At 38.8% G+C, this 22187-nt stretch overlaps 1 protein-coding gene across 3 annotated transcripts in view; it reads right to left on the bottom strand.

Annotated features, from left to right (window-relative positions):
- The window catches only part of GPR1 (G protein-coupled receptor 1), a 57393-nt gene extending 35872 nt beyond the window's left edge, over window positions 1–21521 (bottom strand). For 2 of the 3 annotated variants that reach the window (XM_036758307.1, XM_036758306.1), the window contains exon 1: window positions 21311–21521. The gene's annotated coding sequence lies outside the window, so the exon portion shown is untranslated. The remainder of the gene's footprint in view (window positions 1–21310) is intronic. The other variant, XM_036758310.1, reaches the window with a different exon arrangement.
- Between the last annotated feature and the right edge of the window lie 666 nt (window positions 21522–22187).

Raw genomic sequence — 22187 nt, 5'->3', positions numbered from 1 at the left:
TCCATGTGTTAATTTAGACGAGCCTGAAACTAGGTCTCAAGAGTTGTTCTGCTTTGAATTTCTTTCCCTGAGCACAGGTGACCAAGCAGTAATCCTGAGATGACTATTCTTAACATTGGTGACAACACTATGACTTCAAGAAGAAGGGGGCTCCTGAGTCCAGGTTCCGGTTCCTCAGAAGGAGGCGGTGTCTACAACAAGTTCTTGAAGATGATACCGTCAGCATGATACTACAAATTTAAGGACTAAGAAAGCCTGACATAGAAAATCTGAACTTTGAGTGAGTTGCTAGGACAGCACAGATCTGAAGCAAGACTGAAACGCCTGTTCAGCAGCCCCACCAAGTGTTTCACACTTTAGTGTTTTAAGTGTCAACCTCTTGGGGAAAGTATAACGTATGATGGATTACTGCATCATATTTTAAGGATTTTCTTTTTCAACGAGTGTATGACTTTTTGCATTTTAAACATTTCCTTTGAGATGGAGGAAACAAATATATATATATATATAACATGTATACACATATATATTTGCCATATATATATATGCCTTATACCTGAATTATTTTGTACACTAAGGACCTTACTAGAGAGGACCTTGTTTATGGATGTAGTCTAGACATGAGTCATTCTTAATTAGTTCCCAAGAATATTCGCAGTAATCCATTTTAAAAATAGGTTTCCCGTCCCCCCTCCCCAGTTCTGCTCTGGGGTGGGGGGCATAATAACCCAGAAAACGTGAGAATACGCCTCCCAGGGCTGAATCTAGTCTTTGCGAGCTGAGTGTGCTGGAGCCCCATGATGAAAAGGGAGTTCCCTGTCAGGTTATGGGTTTTCGAATACCCATTAACAACTACATTCACTTATGTCACCCTCTTTCCTTTCTTTTCTCTCCTCCTCAGTTTTAACAGCTCACCCACCGTCACATTTTCTCACTCTTCTTATTCTCTTTTCCTACACCATCATCCTATCCCTCCCCCCAATATTTTCTCTTATTTCATCCAGAGCTGTCAAACCAGGGCAGGTCTTGAAGCACAGACAAAAAGACAATATGAAACACAAACACAGATTTTACTTTGCTGATATTGTTCTCTACTGGATCTATTATTAAGGGAGCCTTGCAGGAAGGGGGGAACCATTGACAGATGTCTTGTTGAAAAGTAGCAACTCCTTTGGGCATCCAGCTTACTTAATAGTCAACAGCTGTAATCCAAGAGCTCATTTTACAACATTATTTGTGGTTAGTTTAGATAACATTTTTGGATCTGTGTTTGTTACTAAAAGAAATGTCAACTGATTGATACTGCTCCAAGTGTGTTAGAATCATTGTTTCCTGCTGCTAACTTGAAGCTGTGTTTATTCCTTTACAGAGTAGGCTATAACGATGCTCTGATTATCTTCTATTAAGGAGAATTTTTGCCCCAAGTGATTTATGTAGATTTATTCCTTTCTCCTGATGACTTTTGGTGTTATAGAACCTGGTTTCTTACTGTCATGACCTTCTGTGAGAGAGAACAGACCAGTTGTCAGCCCCAGTAAGAGAAAAATTTTTTTTCAGAAAAGTTCAGAGGTGGTTTTTTTTCCTCTTTAATTTGATGAAGGAATTGTTTGTGGACCTGCTGAAGGCTGTTTAAGGCAGAAATCATCATCTTTTAAGAAATGGGCAAGTCAGCCACTAGAAGGTCCATTTGACACAGAAATAAATAGACCTATTTTTAAAAAAATGGATTATACTCTGAATATTTTGGAGAGCTAATATAAAATTGAGAATAGCTAAGAGCAAATCTAGAGCAGCACCTGGTAAGTCAGACAATCAATAAATATTATTAAGTGCTATGTGCCCCATACTGTGCTAAAGTGCTGGAAACCCCAAAGCAAAAGACAGTTTCTGCTCTTGGGAAACATACACTTTAATGGAGTCTCTTTTAACTACTCTGGATCTCAGCATCTTCACTGGTAAAATGAAGGGAGGGGGCTAGGTACCCTTTAGTTCTAAAAACTAAATTTGATTTAATACTGTACTCTGCTTTGACTGTGCCGTAACTTAAAACCAGATTTGGTTTTAAGTAGGAATGAAGACATGTGGACAGAAAATCTTATCCATTTTGACTACCCTCCTATTTTATAGAGGAAACTGAAGCTTAGGCAGTAACCATAAGTTTCTTTTTCCTTTGGGAGTTTGGGAGTTCTTTCTCCTCAGACAGTTTAATAAGTTTGGATGTGTGTATAAGCCCCGGGAAAGGTAGAGAGAGAGGCCCACTAGAGAGGAAAGGGGTGCTGTTCTTGACTGCTTATGGACTCAGGTACAAGCCCTTTATGGATAATGGCTTAAATAAAAACTAAGATCTTTTTTTTAATTGTTTTTTGTTTGGTTGGTTTTTTTAGCCTAGTACTTGCCAGGGGGCTCAAAGGGCCCTTTTAGTGAAAAACATGAGCTCAAATTCTGATATTTCTATCCAGGGAGGTGGCATGAACCAAATTCTGATGTTCACAGAGCAAAGTCTGATTGGGAGCAAAATGAGTCACCATATAGTTATTCTGAAACTCCCAAAGGTCAGCCCAATTCATGTAAGCCGGAAGGTACTTTGGGCCATTGCTTACATTTTAATAATTTTATACAATTGTATATAATTAAGAATTTGTATGTAATTCCAGGCTTATTGAAATCATTCCAGACAGGACAGCGGTTATAGAAGTTTTGTTACAGACAAAACTATAGACGTTTTATTATAGGCAAAACTTCCAGGTGGTTTGGCAGTTACAGACATTTTGTGTCAAAGAAAACTCTGAAAGGAACTATGTAAAATGGCAGTAACATGGTGGAACTTTTCTTATCATCAAATTCAAGAGCTTTCACATCATATAATTTATCTGTTTCCTAACCTTACAATTAGAGAAAATCTGGGATTAAAAAGTGAGGCTGACATTCTCAGTGTCAGGTAGGGAAGTCAAGGCAGAAGTGAACGGCTTGTTTGTGAAGAACAGTTATCTCCGGCTCCTTCCAGCTCTCAGTGCGAGTCATGTGAGAGTGGAGAATGACAAGTAAACCCAGAGACTGAGACTCTGCCTAGGAAGCAGCGGAGCATGCTAAAACGGTCCCTGGCATCAGTAGACCAAAGCTGGAGTCCTAGCTCTATCACTTACTGGCTGTGTGCCTTTGACTATGTGACTTAACCTCTCAGCTTTAATTTTCCCATGGACAAAAACACTGAACCTTTCCAGCTTCACAAGGTTGAAGCAGGGACTAAATGAGGTACTGAATCTGAAAGCATTTTGTAACCATATGGTGCTAGAAAATAAATTGACGTGAGTTCAAATCCTGCCTCAGAGCCTTTCTAGTTGTGGGACCCTACGCAAGTTGCTGAACTTGTCTGCCTCAGGCTTCTCATCTCTAAAATGGGGATAATAATAGCACCTACCTCCCAGGGTTGTTGTGAGGCTCGGATGAGACATTTGTAAAGTGCTAATGGTGGTACCTGGAACATTTTGTTGTTCAGTTGTTTTCAGTGTCTGACTCTTTGTGACTCCATTTAGGGTTTTCTTGGCAAAGATACTGGAACGATTTGCCATTTCCTTCTCCAGCTCATTTTACAGATGAGGAAACTGAGGCAAACAGGGTGAAGTGACTTGCCCAGGGTCACCCAGCTGGTAAGTGTCTGAGGCTGGGTTTGAACTTGGGTCTTCCTGACCGTAGGCGCAGTGCTCCTTCCACTGCACCACCTAGTTGCCCACCTGGAACACAGCAGGTGCTTAATAAATGCTTATTTTAAAAAATAACACCAGAAAGTTGAAAAGTGAAAATTTTAGTCACTTTTGTTGTTTTGGGTATGTGACACCAAATGACCAGGTTGTTGGGTTGTTTTTTCGTTTGTGTTTGTTTGTGAGATAGTCCCACACCAACAGGATTTGGAACAGGGGTTACATTTGCTTGTTTTTCGCCACTGAAATGGATAGTTATCTTTGAGGTGTGGGGATCCAGGTCAAGAAGCTCAAAGACTGCACTTGCTCGGGCATGTGGACAGCAGCTTGTTTTCCTTTTCATCTGAAGACACACCTCCCAGAGCTTTGGCAGAGATTTTGAGGAGAGAAAGTAAGCAAATATTAATTATCAAATCCATTTCTTTCTGTTTTCACTTCCTTTCTCTTTAAAGGTGGGAAAAGAACTTTGAGAACCGAGAAGAGGTATCTCTCATTCCAGTGAAATGTGCTAATTCTTTTCATGTCTTCAGTTAGATAAAGAACAATCCTTATTACAAGAAGCAATCCCTATTAGGAGAGAAGCGAGGATGGCATCTTGCCAGGCTGGTATTATTAATACTGAACGGGTATGGCATGAACTTTTATATTTGCCAAATAATTTACAATCTTTTGTTCTTAGTTAAGCGGAAATCCCTTCATGCCATTTCATGTATTAAGGATTAATGATGGAGACTAGCCTAGCCATTTATGCAGGAAAAAACAAGAGGGGAAAACTTATCCATTGGCTGTCCCCATGCCTGGTGTGCTCTGCTCCTTACCTCTGTTCCCTGGCTTGCTTGGCCTCCTTCAAGACCCAGAAAATTCCACCTTCGACAAGAGGCCTTTCCTGGTCATCCCCTTCTACCCCCTCCTCTACTACAACTGCCTTCCCTCTCACATGACCTTCTATTACATTATATTTATCTTGTATGTACACTTTTTTTTTTTTGCATGTTGTTTCCCCCACCGGAATGTAAACTCCTTGAGGGCAGAGACCATGTTTTTTGTCTTTCTATCTGACATGCTTAGCACAGTGCTTGGCACCTAGTAATGGGTTAACACATGCTTATTGACTGAGTGATATATCGTGCAGAATATGACACGCAATTGGATGGGTAACCGTTAGTCTATCAACATGTATTTTTTGGACAAGACCTATAGACAAATAATATGCTGAGCCTAGAATTGAATAGGACCAAGATAACAGGATGCATCCTTCTTGACATCGCTGTAGCCTTTGACACTGTGGATAACTCTGTTCTCCCTGATGTTCTCTTCTCTCTAGGCTTTCCCAGCACTTCTCTCTCCTGGTTCTCCTCCTACCTATCTGACCTTCATCCAGGTCACATCTGCTAAACTGCACAGCATTTTCAATGGTCCTAATCTGCTAACTACATCAAATCCCTGACTTTCACTGTTAATATAAATTTTCTCTTAGAGATGCTATACAGAGCATGGAGCACCTTGACCTCAAAAGAATCATAGTTGTCAGTGAATCACAGGGTGATTAGGCTGTTTCATATTAACCATGATGGCAATTACAAAAAAAGATACCATAAAAATAGTATGGACATGCATAGCCTAAGAAAGGAAGAAGGGTCAGTCATATATGAAAGTGAGAGATATCAGATGGCTAAATCAACACTGATAGGGCTACACAAATCTGGCTTCATTTTCAATGATTTAATTTATTACAAGGGTGAGCTAGTGTACTGGGAATTAAGATGGGTTTTCAGCACTTATTCAATCAAGTGCCCCTGAAGAGTTTGGCCTTTGTTTCCTTGATTAAATTAGGAGTCCATGATGACCTCCTTGCCCCAAGGGAAAGCCTAGTTTACATGGGTTTGAGTGACATGTTTGTGACATCAGAGGCTTTTAGACCACTTCTGTTTAAGTCGCATTTTTTGACACTTTTAGATCATGTGGGTGAGTCGCATGTGTGACTCACCTTTGACCCTGAACAAGATATATAAACCCAGAGGTTGGCATTCTCCCTTGGGGCTTTCACTCTTGGAGGTGTGTTGATGTGGAGACTCTGGGCAGCTGTAGTTAAGAGCCCTTTAGCTTGTAAACCTGGATGCTGGGACTTTGTTAAACCCTGGCAACTATGCATTGAGATTTGAATCAGACAAGGTCTATCTGTTGATGTTTGAAATTTGTTTTTATTTGTTCTGAAGTTCAGGGTGCTGGCTTTTCCCCCTGAACTAAGTGACTGATATTTGTATGTTCAATTAAATTGAGAGTGTTAACCCCCTAATGTTACTTTCCTCAGTAAAACAGATCAAAGAACCTGGCAGCTTTCTGTGTGTTGGTTGTTGGTAGGTCTTACACCCCTATAGTAGCCACTAGCAGATTGTTGCAACAGCTAGGTGACGCCGTAGTGCATAGAGCGCCAGGCCTAAAGTCACAAACTCATCTGCCTGAGTTCAAATCTGGCCTCAGACTCAGACTAGCTGTGTGACCCTGGGCAAGTCACTTAACCCTGTTTGCCTCAGTTCTTCATCTGTATAATGAGCTGAAGAAGGGCAAACCACTCTAGTATCTTTGCCAAGAAAACTCCAAATGGGGACATGAAGAGTCGGACATGACTGAAAAAATTGAACAAGAAAATTTGTTACAAAAATTATTTTTCATGGAGACAGGGACAATTTAAAGAATCATAGTTTGCTAGAGTTAGAAGGGATCTAAGTAAGAAATGAGCAGGTCTAACATCCTTACCTTACAGATGGGGAAATTGAGGTCCAAAGAAGCCATGACAAATGGTCATCATAAAGCCTTGGTCTGAACAACTACCATGAGAAGAAGCTATCACCCCTTGGCAGCCATCCCACATATAAAAGCTCTAAAATTCTTAGGAAGTTTTCCAAACGGAAAATGACAGAATGATACACATTTTATCAAACAGAATAAGTTCACTTTCCAGTAGGGATTGCACCTTCACTCTCTATCCTTTTCAGGTTTGGAAGTATATCATGTGACTGGACTACCTTGCTTTAAAAGTCACACATTAATTTTGAAGCAGAGATTTCTCCTGAAATAGTCAGGTGTTTTTTTTTTTATTGAACTTTTGGCAGAAGAACTAAACTGAAGAGGACAATTTGGCAAAAACAAAAGATGATGAAACAAAACTGAGGTATTATTCTACAATCCACCATGTCTTTCAAAACGCAATGCAAATAAATACAAACCACTTTCCTCGAGAGGAAATGCTTGATTAATTTGCTTGATCATTTCAATTCAAATACTAAACTCATTATTTTTCTTTCAGAAATCCAATTAGTTCTCCATATTTCCCTACTTCTCTCCATGCTACTATTCAATTCAGATCCATAGAGATCTATCTATGCCCTGTTTTTCCATTTCCCAGTTTCCTATATTCAATGAATCATCATTATATCAATTATTTTTTCCTAATATCACTTATATCCGTAACTTCCTCTCTCTATTCCTGTTGCCGTTACTGTAGTTCAGAACCTCATCATCTTGTGCATAGACTATTGAAATATCTAACTAGTGTGTTTGCTTTCAGTGTTTCCCCATGTTCTCTATTCTTCCTCTCTTGGGCAGAAGATGGGCAGGGACCATGCTGGTATAAAGGCGAGGCCTGCTATCCTCAAGGGTTGTGATTATAGTCTAAAGAAATAAGATTTAGAGAAAAATTATATAGGAACCCCTTTGCCTAAAATTCTTTATTTATTAAATTTACTTTTATTAAATTAACTTATTTCAATTAACAAAAAAAAAAATCTTATTTTTCTCCTTCCTACCCTCCCCCACTCCAATGGGGGAAAGAAAAAGAAAGAAAAGCAAAACTTTTTTAAAACTATGCATAGCCAAAACAAATTCTCGTGTTGTCCATATTTATAAAGTGTATATCTCAGATTTCAGAAAAACCTAGAAAGACTTTTATGAACTGATGCTGAGTGAAATGAGAATACTGAACACAGCAACAGCAACATTTTGCAATGATGAACTTTGATAGACTTAGCTCTTCTCAGCAATGCAACGATCTAAGACAATTCCAAAAGACTCATGATGGAAATTGCTATCCACATCCAGAGAAAGAACTATGGAGTCTGACTGCAGATCAAAGCAGACTATCTTCTCTTTTTTTTTCTTTTTTGTGACTTTCCCCTTTTGTTCTGATTCTTCTTTCACAACATGACTAATGTGGAAATATGTTTAATATGATTGTACATGTATAAGCTATATCTGATTGCATGCGATCCTAGGAAAGGGGAAAATTTAAAACTCAAGATCTTATAAAAGTGAATGTTGAAAACTAAAAATAAATAAGTAATTAAAGAAAAAAGATGCCTTGATTTTCACCCTGAGTTCATCATCTCTCCATCAGGAGTTTGGTAGCATACTACAATAATGGTCCCCTGGAACTGTGTTTGGCAATCACAATGATCAGAGTGCTTAAGCATTTCAGAGTTGTTACTGTATAATTTTTTTTTGCTTCTGATTACTTCTCTTTGAATTAACTTATATAAATTTTCCCAGGCATCCCTGAAACCATCTTTCAGCATTTCTTACTACACTATGTTCTTGTGCTATAATTTGTTCATCTGTTCCCTAACTGGTGAACATCCCCTTAGTTTCCAGCTTTTTGCCGCCACAAAAAAGAACCACTAAAAATATTTTTTGCACATATGGGTCCTTTTCGTCTTTCTTTGATCTCTTTGGGTGTACAGGCCTAGTAGTGGTAGTGATAGGTCAAAGGATATACACAGTTTTAGTAGCTTTTTGGGCATAGTTCCAAATTGCTTTTCCAGAATGGCCAGACCAATTTAATGCTCCACTAACAGTGCATTACCATGCTCCTTTTCCTGCAGCACCCTGTGGCCTAAGCATAACAAGGAGCAGGAGCCCTCAAGAGTGAAATTCTAAGAACACAAAAATAAATCATTACAATTTAGAAGAAATGAGGGAACTATCTAAAGAGACACGGAGATCAAGTTTAATTTTTAAAAGAGGAATAGAAAAGAGAGGGAAATTTCTATAAGAATAGTATTAGAAGCACTAAAATTCAGAATGAACTGGGGTGGAAAACAAATTTTAAGGTCAGCAAAACTGACATTCCTTTAGTTATTTTGGGAAGAGGAGGGGATAGGACCTGTTAAGGCAAAGAGAATGATAACGGTTAACAGTCAATAAGCATTTATTAAGCATTTGTTATGTGCCAGGTGCTGTGTGATGTGCTGGGAATACAAGTGCAAACTGAAAGACGTAGCCCTTGCCTTCAAAGAGATTACACTCTAATGGGGAGAAGAAAATTCATAAAAGGAGCATGAAAAAGTGTGTGTGAGGAAACAAAGGTAAAAATGATAAAAGATGATGGTGAAAAGGTAGAACTATTCAACACTCATTTTCCTTTTTTTTCTCCACTGAGAATTACTTTTTGAACAAGAGTGATCAGAAACAGATAACAGAGAGTAATAGTTAAGAGACAGCCTACCATTGATGTGCTCAAGTCATCAGTTCCAGAGGAAACTACATTTCAGAGTTCTGAATATAATGATGTAATTGCTAAAGAGGTGATGTTTGCCAGGTTGAAGAGAATGGGAGAGGAGCCACAGGACTGGAAAGAGTAAATGTCCTGGTTTTCAAAAATAAAAAATGAAAACAGTAGAGTCTGTACACTACAGGTCAGCAAACTTGGCTTTGATTACTGGCAAAACTCTAGAATGTATTTTTAAAGGGATGATTAGGGAATGGCCAAAGGAGCAAGTAGTGATCACGAAGAGCCAGGAATGACTTCATTTGAAATAGGTCATGGCAGACTAACCTCAGTGCCATAGACAGAGTGTGGCTGGACACAGTGGAGAAAGTTAGGATAGATAATTGTCCAGCTATGGGGATTTGGATCTAGTTGGATGGCCAAACCCAAAAGGTAGTCATTAATAGCTTGATATCAGACAATTCCAAAGGACTCATGGAAAATGCTATCCATATCCAGAGAAAGAATTGATGATGAAGTCTGAATGCAGATTGATGCATACCATTTTTTACTTTATTTTGTTTTGGGTTTTTTTTTTTGGATTTGTGTCTTTTACAACATGACTAATATGGAAGTATGTTTTGCACAATTGCACATGTATAACATATCAAATTGCTTGGCCATCTCAGGGAGGGGGGAGTAGAGGGAGGAACAGAGAGAATTTGGAACTCAAAATTTTTAAAAATGAATGTAATTGGGAAAAAATAAAGTACTATTTAAAAATTAATAGCTTGATATCAATATCAAAGGAAGCACCCAGGCACCTGTGGTTGGCCCTATATCATTTAACATAAGATGTTGTGCTTGTTCAATTTGCAAATGACACAAAGCCAAGAGGAATAATGGACACACTATATGATAGTCAGGATACAAAGATATCCCAAAAGGTTAGAATGATAGGCCAGGTCTGATAAGAAAACATTTAACAAATGCAAATGTAAAGCCCCACACTCAAGTGGTGGTGGTGGTGTTTTTCAGTCCATTTTGTAAGCATAAGACTTATGGGAGGCATGGCTGGACAGGGATTGCCTAAAAAAGATCCGTATTTCTTAAGGGAATTGAAGCAAAACAAACAAGCATTTATTAAGCACCCACTGTGTTTCAGACACTGTCGTAAATGCTTTATGAATATTATCTCTTAAGAAGACTACAATCTTAATATGAGTGAACAGGGTGACTGTAACAGCAAGCACTCTGGCACATCTAGAATGGCCTGCTAGCACAGGTTCTTTGATCTGCTTTTCTTAAAGGAAAGCAACTTTAAAGAGGTCAACAATCTCATTTTAATTACATTCACTAGTTCAAGGGAAAGGTCAGCACCCTGAACGTGAAGAAAATACAAGCAGAGAAAATATAGAGAAATTAGCACAGAGATTCAACAGACACGGCTCCAGCTGTCTGAACAAAATAATACAACCACAAACATACACCACCAGACTGGGGGAGCACCACTATATACAAGTAGTCGGAGGGCTCTGAACAAAGGGCTACTCAGAGTCCGATCCGGGGAATCAATAGGTCCTTCTCAAGAGCAAACCTCCAGAGCAAAATACCAACCTCAGAATATACGTACACTTCTCAGAGCCAGAAGGCATCACAACTCTGTGACTCAGTGCCTAATTAGCTTAGTACCAAAAGGTGTGAAAGCCTTCCTACAAACAAGCCTCCCAATAAGCAAGCTTCCCTTTAGGCAAGTTCCTCCCCGCAATGGGCTCCATGTGACTCAGGATGTATCACAGCTGTGAACATGTGGTCACATAAGCCTATTGATGGACGGGGAAGATCTTCCTATTCCATTAACATCACAGTGACCAAAAGAGCTAATATGGTTTTTTAAGGTAGCCCAACTTGATGACTTTTGTTAGTACAGCATCCATGTGGGAATTCTCTCTGCTGATGCAGATATATAACTCAGCAGTTAACATCTTTTTATTTTTTTCCCTAAAGAGTCTCTCTAGGATACCGTGACTAGTCCTCTACTCCAAAGAGATCAAAGAAAGAGGAAAAGTATCCATATGAACAAACATTTATAGCAGCTCTTTTTGTGGTGGCAAAAAAAATGGAAACTGAGAGGATGCCCGTCAGTTGGAAAATGGCTGAACAAATTATGCTATATAAATTTAATGGAATACTATTGTGTTGTAAGAAATGATGAAAAGGATAATTTCAGAGAAACCTGAGAAGACCTGCATGAACGGATACAGAGTAAAGTGAGCAGAACCACGAGAACACTTTATATAGTAACAATATTATACAGACAAACCACTTTGAAACACCTAAGGATTTTGATTATTGTAATTGCCAGTCATGACTCCAGGGAACCAGTGATGGAGCACCCACCTCCTAGAAGGGCGGCTGTGGACTCATGGTGCAGAGGGAGACATGCATTTTTAAATAAGGCCAATGCAGGAATTTGTTTTGCTTTGCTATGATTATCAATTCTGAGGGCTTCCTTTTCCTTTTTTTTTTTCCCAGTAGGGTGAGGAGAGATGATAGGGAGTGAAAATAGGTTTGTTTTTTTTTTTGCTAATTGAAGATACTTTTTAATAATAATAAAAAAAGAGCATTGTTAGAGTACTGAGAAGTTAATCTATTTGCCCATGGTCACACAATATATACCAGAGGAAGAATTTAAATCCAGGTGTTTTAGCAAGGGTTTCATTCAGGCTAGTCTCCAGGTAGCTTTGGCCTGATAGTGTAAAAAAAAAAAATGAGATACTTCTGCGGGGAAAATAGGAACCACAATTATTTTGCGATGTCTTAATGTACTAACAATGTAGAAATTCTCTCAACCACCTATTGGCCTAATATTAGAAAGTCCCCAATCACTATGCAAGGACACAGTAAAGTGGATGTTTTCTCTTATCCACCATTTTAACTATTACTTACTGTCCTTGGATAAAGGGGCTGCTTTGACAGTTGTAAAAGTATTTGGTCTTTCCCTCTCATCTGCCTTTGAACAGGGAATGTTTTCTTCTTCTGATTATAAATCTTGCCACTTGCATTTCAAATACTCCCCTTTTCTTCTTTGTCTGGTCCCCCCTTTTTGTCACCCACCCCTCTCCTGTGAAATGCTTTAGTTTTTCCTTCCAAGTTGCCACTGAATGCTGCTGATTGGCTGTGCACTCCAAGCTTGCCTGAAAGGTTGTAAAAAACAAATCCAGAAATCCGAATTTGTAAGAGCAGATCCCTTAAGATGTTAATAAATCTCTTTACTTTCAGTCTGTCCTCCTGTCTCTGACCCATGGCCATCATACCCCTGCTGATGGATATATCTCTCCCAAGAAGATGAATTCCCCTACACAGTCATAGGTTAGCAAAAAATTTACTTAGCCATAGCATAGAAAGGAATATGCAACAATAATACAGCACTTAGCTTGGGTAAATGAGGCTCTCTCTGGCCTCCATATGGAAAACAATCTGGTCAGTAGGGAAGGGGGAGGTAATTTGTGTGACTTGGGGATATCTGCCAACTGTGTCAGGCCCTTACTTCATGTGGGTAGGCTTCTTTTATACTCCTGGGTGACCAAGAAGCCAGGTAAATTGCTGAGCCTTATTCCACTGACCCAATCTGAGGATAGTTTTAATAGTTTTTTTTTTTTTGTATTTTTGGCAGGGCAATTGGGGTTAAGTGACTTGCCCAAGGTCACACAGCTAGTAATGTGCCAAGTGTCTGAGGCTGGATTCAAACTCAGGTCCTCCTGACTTCAGGGCTGGTGCTTTACTCTATGTACCACCTAGCTGCCCCTAGTTTTAATAGTTTAAGGAGAAACTCTCCAGTATCTTGGCCAAGAAAACCCCAAATGGGCTCATGGAGAGTCAGACAGGACTGAAACAACTGAACAACAGTAAGGAGAAACTAGGCAGGGTCTTAAGAAAAGGTAAGGTGGGAGTGGCAGATAGTATTGTTCCTATCATATTAAAATTTCTCTACTCCAATGCCAGATACTAGTCCTTATCTAGCCTTTCATTTTGCTTTTCATGTGATTTTAGGTTGCATTAAAAGAGTGTCCAGGAGGAGAAGAGATCATTGGCCCTTGGTATTCTGCCCTAGTTGAAAAACATCTGTAATATTATATTCGTCTTCTAGACATCCTATTTCAGGAGGATAAGTTCCTTCTAAAAGAAGGCAATCAGGATGGTGGAGGGTACTTGAACCTATGTCACTTGTGAATCAGTTGGTTGAAAGAACTAAGGATATTCAATCTGGAGAAAAGAAGGCTTGAAGGTTACATGACAGGCATCTTCAAGTATTTTGTATGTGGAAAAGAGATTACATATGTACTGCCCAGCTCCAGAGGAAAGAACTAGAAAAGATGGGTGGAAACTGCAAGAAACAGATTTAATGATGCTGTTTTGGAAAAAGAAAAACCTAACAATTATGCCGTTAGGGCAACGGATTGGGGAGTGTTATCAAAGGTTTTGATGTGAATCATGGGTTGAATTCATAACCTCTGAAGTCTTTCCCAACTTTGAGATTCTGTGATTGCCCGGCTAAAGGCGTTAGTCAAAAATACAAAACCATAGGTTGTTGTCAATGAAGCAAATAGCCCAACAGACAAGGCAGAAGACTCCCACACCATTCAAAGCAGAGGGCAGCTGAATCAGGTAGAAAGAGACCCATCAGGGAAAGAAAGAAGCAAGATGGTGATCTAGGCGGCAGTCTTTGTGGGCTGTGGCAGAAACTTCCGCCTGGACCTAAACAGAGATTTATGACATAAGATGACATATTGAGATGGAACAAGTGAGAGATCTGGAACAACAATATATCCAAGGGGTAATTTGGTTTGGCTCAGCAGTAGAGGCATGCCTCTGAGGCTATGGGAGGCCCATGCTTTCCCATTCTGCTTGCCTAAAGGAGCTTAAACTGAGTTTTCACCTGAAACACCATATCATTCTCCACCTTACACCCAGCTGCCAAACTGATCTTAAAAATACCATTTTGCAGAGTTGAACTGGCCTATAGGGCCCCACCTAGATATCTAACAGGGTTTCCCTTGGAAACTTCTGGGGACTCTGAGGATAAAGTGACTCAGCATTTGGGCACACCAGAGATGATGAACTTCTTTCTGGCTGCTTCCCTATGCTAGCTGAGTGCCGAAGGGCGTAGGTACTTTGGGATCATGATACAATCGTTGGCTACTGATCTAGACGAGCTGATGACTCAGTGGACCTTTTAAAAGGAGAAAATCCTTCCAACTCAATTTCTATTGCTTCTGCTCACCCACATAGCAAGTAAAATGCTTTGTTTCTAGTCTCCCCATGAGGGGAGGTAGGCACATAGGCTGTGCTCTTTCCCTCCCATCCCACCACTGCTCCCACAGCATTTACTGAGCTTGCTCCTGGCCTCCTGGCTGCCTTTTCTACTAGGTTTGGAGGTAACTCTATGAGTTTGAGAGTCCTGGAAGTCCTGAGTCCAGTAAGTACAGCAGGTTAGCAGAAAAAGATTCCTCATTAGAAAACATGGACTCTTACGTTGGGAATGGCCTAAGCCTGGTCTTTTTATTTTTGTCAACACCATCAAACATGTACCCAAAGTTGTTTAGTCCAGACATTGATAAACAACTTGTTGCCTCTTTTTGTACACCTGGCAGGAGTTAAGACTCTTTTAAAAACAATTTTAAATAAAGTTTTATTGTATTTAAAAATATAAAAAAACTATTCTTAGCTATCAGGTCATACAAAAACAGGCCACAGGCATGATTTAGTCCTCTGGTTTTTTGACTCCTGGTTTAGACAGTGTAGAGCATATATGAAATGCTTAATCAGTATTCACAAATGGCTTTAAGTGCTGATAAGCCTTAAGTATCTTCCTGGGGAATTGCAATAGTAGTCACAAGTTAATGAAGCGTGTTTTAAGTTGGTTTTCATCTTGGGAATGTTCTGTTTATCATCATTCCTTTTGTGTGAAGAAATAAATACCCGTCCTACATCTGCTCTACACCGAGTACCTTTTTAATTCCCTCCCTTGGGGAAGCCAAATTACACATTCATTTCAAAGTTGTAAAATTTAGAAAGTAACCTAAATTGTCTTCCTCACATCAAATTTCTTTACAAAAGTAAGAGACCAATATGTAAAAAGCATAGGAATCATGACAAGAATGACAAGATTAACAGGAAACTGAAGGAGGGTGGGACAATGTTATAAATATATATGAGGAGTTTTAATCGACAGCATAGCAATGCTCCCTGTTTCGTACTTGGTCATTGCAAGCTCAGTAATATACTTTGAAAAACTGCTTCAAGCTAGTCACCCTCAGAGTCTTTTATACAGAGATGCTTTGGCAGAAATGCCCTGTTTCTTATCAGTCCAGATATTCACTTATTTCTGGCCTTTGCAAAGAGCCTTTATGTCTGACTGTGGCCTTCAGCCTTTTCATCTTTCCCTGGTAACTTTGTTATTTTCATAAAACTTTCACACAAACCAACATAAATGTAGAATTTTAGAAATGAAATGGACCATAGAGATAATCTAGTCTAGTTCCTTTCTTTTATAGAGATAGGAACCAGACCTGTGATTTCACTGGTATAGGAACTCCCAGGGGAGGAAACTCCCTCCACTAATGAAGATCAGCACCTTCTCTATATTTTACAGCATTAGAGAGCTTCCTAAAGCAGGGGTATCAAACACTACATTGTGGCCCACAACACTCCCAAGTTCAGGCTGAATCACATTAAAATATAATTGGAAATAATTAAATGAAAATACAATAGAACATAGATAATATTTAATATGTGATTTTCTAAATCAATATATAGTCTCAGGGATCCTGACATATGGTTTAGAGATTCTTATGTACTGTTTAGCGGCCTTTATCTCAATCTGAGGGCACCTAGGTGGCATAGTGAATAGGGTGCCAGGCCTGGAGTCAGGAAGGCCTGAGTTCAAATCCGACTTCAGACACTTACTAGCCATATGACTCTGGGCTTAACCCTGTTTGCCTCAGTTTCCTCATCTGTAAAATGAGCTTGAGAAGGAAATGGCAAACCACTCCAGTATCTTTACCAAGAAAACCCCAAATGGGGTCATGAAGAGTCAGACACGACTGAAATGACCCAATAACAATAATAATAAAAATTTCTGAGTTTGATATCACCGGCCTAGAGCCTTGAGAAGTTCATGAGGAAGCTAGTATGTCAGAGGTGGCAAGAGGTAGTCAAGCGGCAAAATGTAAACTAGAACTCAGGTCACCTAACTATTAATTCAACGCTTTCTCCTCTATGCCATGACATATTGGAGTTCTATTTTGGCAATAAGAATGTTGCCAATGATGCCACATTGTAATGCCAAATGACAAGATGTGAGAGTGCACTGAAATTTTTCAGTAAGCATTTATTATCAAATGAGATAATATACGTAAAGTGCTTTGTAAACCTTAAAGTGCTTTACATTAATGTTAGATATTATCAATGATGATGACCTGCTATATGCTGGGTCCCGTGCTAACTACCTTCAAGCAGCTTACCATATATCAGAGAGGTGGGACGAGGGCAGGACATCTACACAGAGAAATAACTACAAAGTAAATTCAAAGAGGCGGGCAGCACTAACAAGAGAGAGGGTCAGGAAAGGCTTCATGTAGGGGAGAACTAAGCTAAGCCTTGCAGGGAGCTAGGGATTCCAAGAGTCAGAGATGAGGACAGTGATCCTCTCAGGAAAGGGGTGAGGGTAGGAGTGTGGGCAGGAAATGGAGTATTATGTGTATGGAAAAGCAAAAAAAAAAAAAAAAAAAAACCAACCTGAAACAGTTTGGCTGGAAGGTAGAGTTCTGAGGGGATGTAATGTGAAATCTGTCTAGACACATAGGTTGGAGTGAGGCTGAAAAGAGCTTTTAAATGGCAAACAAAAGAGTTTATATTTCATCCTAAGAACCACTTGGAGGTCCATGAGTAGGGGAGCGACGTGATCAGACTTGTGCTTTAAGAACAGCAATTTACCAACCAGCTGTGCGGAGGATGGATTGGGGAGGAGAGAGACTGTAGGCCAGGAGACTAATTAGAGGCAATTGTGGTAGTCCTGGAGGAAGGGGACTCGGGTCCCACTAGGACCAGGGTGGTGGCAGTTGTGTGAGCTGAGAAAGGGGAACAGATGCAGTTATTGGTGTAACTTATTCATTACATATATATAATTCACATATTACGTATACTCTATCAATATAATTTATTGATCATTGATATAAGTAAAATTATTGATGTAATTTATTGTTTATATATAACTTACATATGTAATACCAATATAATTTACTAGTTATTGACATAAAACCGACAAGACAGTGACTGGCTAAGACTGGTGAGGGAGAGTCAAGAGCATTGGAAGCACGTTCGGAAACAATTCTACCTATTTGTGCTGGAGACTTAAAGCTTTTTAAGACTTTACTGATATATATCAGCATATGTATGTGTATATATATATATGTATGTGTGTGTGTGTGTGTGTATATATGAATATGTTTCCTATGTGTACATATATATACTATATATATATATATACACACACACACACACACACATTCTATATGTGCATATATACATATATATTAAAGACAGGAAAGTCTAGGCTGGGGGAAGATAATGTCTTTGCTTCCTGGGCTTAGCTTTGTTTGTCTGCCTTTTCCCCTACCCACTGATATGCATGGGAGAGCAGAAGGGATTTTTGGGACTGACAAACTGAGGAACCGTAGAATCCTTGGCAGTTTGTTAAGAATAAAGTCCCTATATGCATGGAAGATGGCTGGGTATACTGTTGTCATCAGAGGTTAAAACTGGGAGCTATAATTGAAAGGTGTGTGCATTGTGTGTTCACATAAGATATGTGTTCACATGAGGTCTGAATTATATCTATTTGTCCATCTATATATTACTAGTCTAGAAGAATGGCTGATTCAATTTAACATGTCTTTTAAGAATCTTGGGGGAAAGTTGTCTCAAAATTATACCTGTAGGTTTAACTCTTTGCTACCCAAATACTGGTTACACAGAAAAACACCACAAATAATGGATTGCAAGTAAACCTATTTATTCAAACAAAACAACACAGAGTGAGATACCAAGAGAAAGGTCGTGATCTCACCCAAGATGAAATTTCCCAAAGTCTCTGGGTAGGGGTGGGTAGCTGGAAATCAAGGATTTATTGAGGAGGTCTGCAGCTTCCAAAATCTTTCTTCCTCTCTTCAAATGTCTAGAGTTGGTCTTAAAGAGAGTCTGGCACCATGTTTCCTTTCTCAAAGGTAAATGCTCTCTCCCCTTCCCCAAACCTCTCTCATAAACTCTGTCCATCACTTAGATTCATAATTTTGCTCTAATAATTCTCTCAACTAAGCTAGAGTTGTACCTAAGTAGTTGGGACACAAAACACAACAGGCTTCAGTATGCGTCTGGTTACCCAAAGAATGCCCAACCTGAGCTAGAATGAAATCTACACAGAGAGACCCTAGCTCTAGGAATTTAAGCCTGAGAGTACTAGCTAGCTGGGTGAATCCTGCTCTATGTCCTAGGGACTTCGGCACCTGCTACAAATAATCTTCTGCTGGGAATAGAGGGCCTTATTGCCAAGATCCTGAAAGGAACAAGATAAGCCACTCTTTTTTTTTTTTAAGTTGGAATAAATGACCTCAAAGGCCATTTCAACTCCAAAACCACGTGAATTACTTTCTAGCCATGATTTTCCCATCTTGTGCATGCAGCTTTTTTAAAAAACCTAGATATAAGAATAAATCTCATCTTATGAGCTTCAGCCTACCCTGTCAATATTCTTTTGAATGTCTCTTCTTATATACAATGTATTAGCTAGTGTCTCCAGTTTCATTTCAACTACAAATTTGATAAGTATGCCATCTATGGAATAAAATTTTTGCATAATATACAGGGCAGACCATTGTGGCAACACACCGGAGACCTCAGTCCAGGTTGACATCAATTCATCTGTTAACTCACTTTGGATCCAATCAACCAACTAGTTTTAAAGCTAATATACCATATTGGCATCTGGTCCATATGTCTCCAACTGGCCCATAAGGATAGTATGGGGTCATAGATTTGGAGATATAAGGAACTTCAGGGGTCAGTATAGGCTAGTCCTTAAGGAAAAATGGCTGGAAATTTCCCCCCTCCTCAGGACTTCTTTTGGGTCCATAGCTAGGGATATTTTTGTCCCCCCCCCAACTTAATATATTTTCACCCCAATTACATGTTATTATTTTTGTTTTTGAGAGCTACGTTTTTAAGCCTTGGTATTTTAAACCAAAGGATCATTGCAGAGCCCACTCTTCTTCTGAGGAACAGAAGGAGCTGTAATCAAAGGCTTCAGCTGAAGCTGGACCATATACACACACATATAATACTACATATCATACTATATATACACACATATAATATACATATACATGCGTATATACATATATCACACTATTCCAACAAGGCATGTATGTGTGTATATGATATGTATGTGTGTACATACATGCACACATAAATACATGTATATTTTGATAATTGTATTTTAATATAATTGTTTTCCTTTATAATCTTATATGTTTTATATATGTATTTTATTTATCTCTTAAGTATTTAAAAATATGATTCTGAGGTAAAGAGTCCCTAGACTACACCATATTGCCAGAGAGGTCCATGGTTGAATAAATGTTAAGAAGCCCTGGTTTAAAGGGTTATCCAGAAAAAAGCAGAAGTGAATTAGGACTGAAAAGTCTACTCAAGTCTAAAGGTTTAATGTCTGAGTGGTTCAATGAATAGTAAATCTAGATGGATCAGTAGAGAAAGTTCCCATTATGTTTTTCCTCATCAGAAGGACCTGAGGGCTGGAACTTTAGCAATAAAAGAGAAAAGCATTTAGAGAGACAGATTTTGAAGGGAGGAGGTTGAGATATTTTGTTGAAAAGCCTTAGGAGAGTGACAGGATAGCTTTATTTGGTAAAAAAAAAAAGGCAGGTAAGAAAAATGCTTGAAGCTTTCTTAGAAACTAAATAGACTTGCAGGCTTTCATCTGATTCTGAGAATTTTTTAAAAGCCATTTAATGACTTAAAAAGCACACACTGTGAACTATTCAGAAAGAAATTATTACTGCGCACTAAGGGAGGTAAGTGGCAGTTTCACTGGATTTTGGAAGAAATAAAAACATGAGTATGCTGGTAAAAATATTCTGAAAGAAATTTTGTAACAAGTCTGTGGATTCCTCATTGAGAAAGCAGATCTAAAGCTGGAAAGAATGTATTGGATACTCAAGAGAGAAATTACAGGTGAAACCTGGCTTTTTAGCCAGTAGAAGGCAACTAATTGCAATGCCTTGAACACAGTGGGGCCACAGAGGTTTGTAGAGTTTTACTGAGTTGGATGCAAACATGACTTAACCTTCAGCTAGCCCCATAAACCATGATCTTATAATTAGCTGTTAGCCCTTCATTAAGAATAACCCAGACTTGAACTACTCATGTCATTTGTATGCATGATTATTTCAGCATGCCATTAATTGTGGGATCTAATAAATCCAGGTACACCAAAAGAAACACAGCGAAGCCTTTTTGTAAAACCTCTTCCTACAATAACCACCTGCTAATTGGATTTAGATTCTTGGCCATTTTATCATCTAGTGAAGATGAGCAATTGTGCTAAACACCACAACAATGAACTTTACACAAGTTATTTGGCTATTTCTGGGCTTTCAAGTGTTCTAAATCTAAACTTCTAGACTGTTCTTACTTATGTAAAGGCTGAGAAAATAACTTGAAGTGTCCAATTTTTTTCTTCTCCTTGCTCTATGTTTTTCTTTTCTGAAATTTCAGAGTTAATTTCCAGCTGCAGCAAACCCTGTATGATCCCTTAACACTTTTGACATAAGACCAAGAATACGAGTTTGCAGTGAGTCTGCAAAGAGAGAATTCTTTTTTCTCTTTTTCGTTTCTGTCTTTTTAAGTATCACAAGCCCTTTTCTGCCAGCTGTTACTCATTCTACTCCTGTTAGGTAAATAAATTGTCTTCAAAAATCATGATCAAGTCAACTGCCAATGTGTTAACTTATGGAGAAAGCAAACAAGAAAATACAAGAATGAACCTACTTACCAGTTAATTTTCTGTCAGCAAGGGAGGTTCTTGTGATTCTGGGTGTAACCTCTGGAGTCCAGAATGAAAAACAGTGTGGATTTCAGAACAACTGTGGTGTACAGCTTTCTCAGCCTCCTCACTTGGCTTTTGAAATGACACCGTGGATGAGGAAGGATGCTAGTTCTGCAGCTTTTATACAATTCTCTGGAACTAGTTCTGAATGTGGTTCTTCCCCTCCTCCCCTCTGCTGCTCTCCATAATCATCTACTTTGGGAGACAGGCAGCATACATATTGCACAATGGAATAATTTTGGTCAGGGTGCCTGTGTATATGAGTAACCTTGGTTTACTTTCTGAAAGCAAATTGACACTGTGGGCTGCACAGTGCAGTTTTAAATGGGAGAAAGTTTCCCTTTTTAGTTTGCATTTCTGTTTTGGGGAAAAGATATGTGGATATACATACACATATATTTATGTGTATATGTATGGAAGCATTGAAAATAAAATCACATTACATAAGGACTAACCAGGTGGCAAGGTGTTTTAGAAATGCCAGGCAGGGCTTTTTCAAATGATCTTTGAAATGAGTTTTATTTATAGTTGCAGATTGCAGGAAATCATTTCAAAGTCAGGTATGTAGTTTTAGGTAGTGATAAAAATATACCTACAGATTTCTTGACCAAGTCCAGTGTTTCCTTGTGTTCCATTAATGAGTAAAAGAAATATTAATTTTTGCCAATTATCTCCAGGAGGTAGTCTCACAATGGAATTAATGATAATTTATTTTCTATTTTAAGGTTCTTTGGAGAAAGCATGCCAATACATAAGAATAAGAAATGGTTTCATTTCTAGGGAACTGCCCTGTGTATTTTAAAACTAGCTTTGGGCAAGCTAG

Source organism: Trichosurus vulpecula, chromosome 4, assembly GCF_011100635.1.
Source record: "Trichosurus vulpecula isolate mTriVul1 chromosome 4, mTriVul1.pri, whole genome shotgun sequence".
Lineage (NCBI taxonomy): Eukaryota > Metazoa > Chordata > Mammalia > Diprotodontia > Phalangeridae > Trichosurus > Trichosurus vulpecula.
The sequence above is the reverse complement of the archived record's forward strand: the minus strand, read 5'-3'. Positions and strand labels throughout refer to the sequence as shown.